This window comes from Octodon degus, unplaced genomic scaffold, assembly GCF_000260255.1.
Source record: "Octodon degus isolate 3935 unplaced genomic scaffold, OctDeg1.0 scaffold00398, whole genome shotgun sequence".
Classification (NCBI taxonomy): Eukaryota; Metazoa; Chordata; class Mammalia; order Rodentia; family Octodontidae; genus Octodon; species Octodon degus.
This window is the reverse complement of record NW_004524974.1, coordinates 223,525-227,895: the sequence shown is the minus strand read 5'-3', so window position 1 is coordinate 227,895 and position 4,371 is coordinate 223,525.

Below are 4,371 nucleotides of genomic sequence, written 5' to 3'. Positions count from 1 at the left end.
TCCATTTCACAGTAATATCAGTAAGCATTTCTTCTGGATTTTAACAACTAAGGTTTGGAGAACAAAAATTGGATACATGAATGGGTAAGAGTGTAGCCAAAATTTTGGGTCTAGTCTTTTTCTGTCATTAAGGACTCAGTAGATAACTAAACCTCTTTTGTGACATTCTATAGCTCACTTGAATCCTTGATTTTCTGATCAAGGAGATTATGGGACCAAAGAGGAAAGTTATTGACAATGTATAGTATGCCTAAGGAGAGTCACCTGCAGAAAAATTATTTCTCAAGCTTTCATAGAAAGCAAATTGTTCAAGCAGTGGCCATGACACATTCAGGTGGCTCACACTGCAGACAAGCTATGAGGTGCTGTACATGATTCCAAGGTAAGTCCTGGGGAGATTTAACTGACCTTGTCTGATAGCAAGGGTTAATTTTTCTATTTGTACAGGTTTCACCTTAACTCAGTCTTAAACATCTCATGTGTAATCACAAAATATAAAAAGTAATATCATATTAATATGCTACATTATAAAAGTTTCAAATCACTAACTTCTGACTGTTCCCAGCTCACTATGGTTATAGACTATTGAACTATATAGGGTCAAATTGCAGAATACAAGTATCAAAAATTTTAGACTGGTATCAAAAATGAAAAGGTCTTCTAAAGAGTTCTCCAACCTGCTCCAACTGAAATGGTATACCCATCATTCACTCCACAAAACAAATACAGAACAAACATTACAGCCACTAAATCTGGAAATTGATCAAATTGCTCTCCTTGCTTAAGGCAGTCCAGCTACTGTCTTCTTGAGAAAAACATTCTGCCTGGATATTGTAGCCTATTAGTTGCTAGGCAACATTGTGTATTATAACTTTGCAAAGGTATGAATAAATACCCATACTTTTGTTTGGGGTCTCACTAACCAGGAAGATGGGCTACCACCTGACCTAGCTCAGGTCTTCTTATTTTTCCTCATTCCTGATGCCTTTTCTGCCCAGGGTACAACAGATCACAACTAAAGGCCCATGGATCCCTACAAGTTAGCACTTACTAATGACAGGCCCTTTTTTTTATGTCTCATGCTGGTATCACTTTCAAATCATCTTATCTGAACTCTGCTCCAGATCTTGCAGGAAGTCCACATGAAGAGCTCTGAGAACTGATCAGAAGACCTGTCCTGTCCTGTCACATCTCATTTCCCAGTTCTAACAATTGTATTATAGTACCTGAAATGGTATTATAGTACTTGAAATTTAATCATTGGACATTAATATTGGTAATAAATCATTGAAGGTTTACATGTTATTTCAGTTTTCTTCTTTGAGTTTGAATTTTGAGGAAAAATTTCAGGTTCTCTTGATAACATGATATATTTTCATCATATATCTTTTTTGAATTGAGGTTTGATTCGCAGAACATTTCTGGAGTAATCCATATAGTATCCTGAAACAGTGAATACTGCCAAACCAGACAATAAGAGATAGACAACAGCATCTCCAAGAAAAGTGTCACTAAGACCCAATGATGTGATTGTACCTAAAGAGGAATTCTGGGAAATTACCTGCACACAGAGTAAGTACTGGGGACTGAAATTATGAACTACACACTAATTTACAGCATCATTCTTTTTTATTTATTTTGAAACAGGGTCTTAATAAGTCATTGATTCTGTATTTGAGTACCACAGGACTAGGATTACAGATGTGGACTGCTGCTCCTGGCTACATTTATGTTTCATGTAGTAAAAATAAAAGCTAAAAATCACTTGAGTTGTATTACAAGATAGAGTTTATTTCTCTCTCTCTCTCTCTCTCTCTCTCTCTCTCTCTCTCTCTCTTTCTTTCTTTCTTTCTTTCTGTCTTTCCTTTCAAGACAGGCTCAAACAGACATTTATAACTTGTGCCAACACTCCTGCCTCACACTCCAAACAGTTGGAATTACAGACATACACCATCATGCCCAGCTGGTATTCCTCCTTTATAAACCGCAGAAAATCTACTTGGCTGAGAAGTCTGGTACATGTGTCCAGGATGGCAAAGCTGCTTTCAGCACCTTTACTTGATCCAACACCAGTGTCTTCAATTGATGAAAAGAATTCTAGAAATGTATTGAGTTTGAAAAAGCATTTGGTGCAATCTTACCTTCATGCAGTGTTGGAGAAAAATAAGCTAATTGCTTATCAGAGTAAAAGCATTTTTGTCTCTTCTTCTAAGGAGAAGGTAACCTGAAAGAATTACTGAGGAGTGAGACTACTTCCTTAGTTACTCTCAGATAATTGAGCCTCCTGCTTAGATATTGGTTAGTTGGCCATGAAAAAGCAAGTGGCTATTGGATTTGGGGACTGTAGGTGGCAGTTCCAAGCTGAAGACATTGGTTAGCCCTCAGTATCCTTCTGCCAGAATGTCTCCCTGCAGGCCGCAGGTCACTATTTTTTCATTTACCTTTCACTACGTGGCCTAAACATTTCCCCGTTACTTTCTGTGAGTTAAACACCCTCCTGTATTCTCATATCTGTATGTAATTGTATTTGTAACTCTTACATTTCATTGTTTCTGTCTCACCTCCCAATCCTTGAACTTACCTGTTGGTCAACTTTGTGCCCATAATAAAAGTAGAGGAGGACTCCAGAAGGTGACAAATCATAAAAGTTGTGGGCAGGTAGTGTGTGCCTTGTCCTGGTCACATTGTTTCATTTCTCTGATCCAGAACCCAGCAATACCACGAAGGCACATCAACCTCATCTCCTCGCACCTTCTGTGCTATGGGGACACTATGACAGGTATCAAGCTACAGAATGCAGGCAGTGCACCACCCTATGTGGACACAGGGAGAACTCCATGAGCCTTAGATAGGAGGGCAGCACCTATAAAGCTGGTTATTAACATGCTTGTGCCAGTTACCTCCTCTATAGGAAGGTGTGTGGGAGGAAGAAGTGGCTGGGATTCACTCTACACTTTTGTTCTGCCTCTTGTAGGGCACAAAGAACATTGCAGACACAGAGCATCCCACCCTGTGCCATTTCTTAGAGTAAGGGAAGAAAGCTGAGACGCTACCCTAGGAAACCCACTGTTTCTACTCCAGGACTGGGGTAACCAAACCTCAGGCTGAGGAAGGTCAAGCTGTCTCTAGGAAGGTGAAGTTGCTTTCAGCTTCAAAGGCACTGAGAGATCCTCACCCAGCTCCATTCCTGCAAGCGCTGAGATGCCACCTTCCCAGCACCAGGTGACAGCAGGCTGGAAGGCAGCTGGCAGAGCTGTGAAAACACCCTGATGCCCATAGAAAGCAGCCAGGGGGTGAGGAGATGCAAGGTAAAGCTGAAAGCTACAGTGCAGATTAGCCCATCCAGAGGCCCTTGAGCTGGGCTCAGAGGCCAAATCAGGTAGAGGATGCTGACAGAGATGGCAGGGCTCCCTATGCACAGCATGCTGCAGCCCTGAAACAAATTTAATTCAGAGAGACCCAGGCTGCCTGTGAGTTCCCTGAGAGAATAACTGGGCCAGTCACAAGGGCCCGGAGAATGTGCTCCTGCTCATGAGCCCCTGACTTCCCATCCATCAAAAGCAAGGACAGAGCCCTGACTGCCTTCAGACCCCGACCACCCTGGCCAGACCAGGTGATATTGGCCCCAAATTCCCGGACCGCTGTGTCATGGCTCTTCCTGAAGCCTGCAAACACTTGGAAGTGGCTAGAGGCTGCCTCATTGCATGGGACTGGGTGCGCGGTGGGGCATGTGGGTTCTCACGTGAAGCCCCAGGCCTGCCTTTACACTGTTGAGATCCTCTGTGGAGGTCCCCTCCGCGAGGGCACAAGCACGAGGGAGCCAGTGACTGCGTTATCGCGGTCTCAAAGTCCGCCTTCTGTCCAGTAACTGCCTCTCACCCGAGTTATGAGCTGTCAGTCAATGTCTGGGCTCTGCTCAACTCAATGGCTCAGGGGACAGGGACTGGAGGCAGGGGAGGTGGTGCCTTTGGCTTAGGCTCAACTTGACTTGTCTCAGCTGGGCTCGGCTATGGCACACCTACTTACTCTGTGGTCCGCCTGGAGGCAGCGCTGAGAAGCTGGGATTTGCAGGCCAGGCAGGAGTTGGCTGGGTTCTGGACTGGCTGGGGCCCCTGGTGCGTGGGCACAGCAGGGTTTGTGATGGGTGGAGCTTGGTGGGCGGGGTCTGTTGGATGGGCGGGGCAGGAGTAGAGGGCACACATCATGTATCAGGTGGAGTTCAAGTAGGATGTGTCCTAGACCTGGGGCTTTGCCTTGGCAGGTACTTGTTGGGCATCCACAGCCCGGTTCACTGTAAGTGCCACCGCTGCCCTCCCCCTTTGAATAGATGAATAGGGCCTGAAGAGCAGTGGCTGAGGTGTATGAAATTCT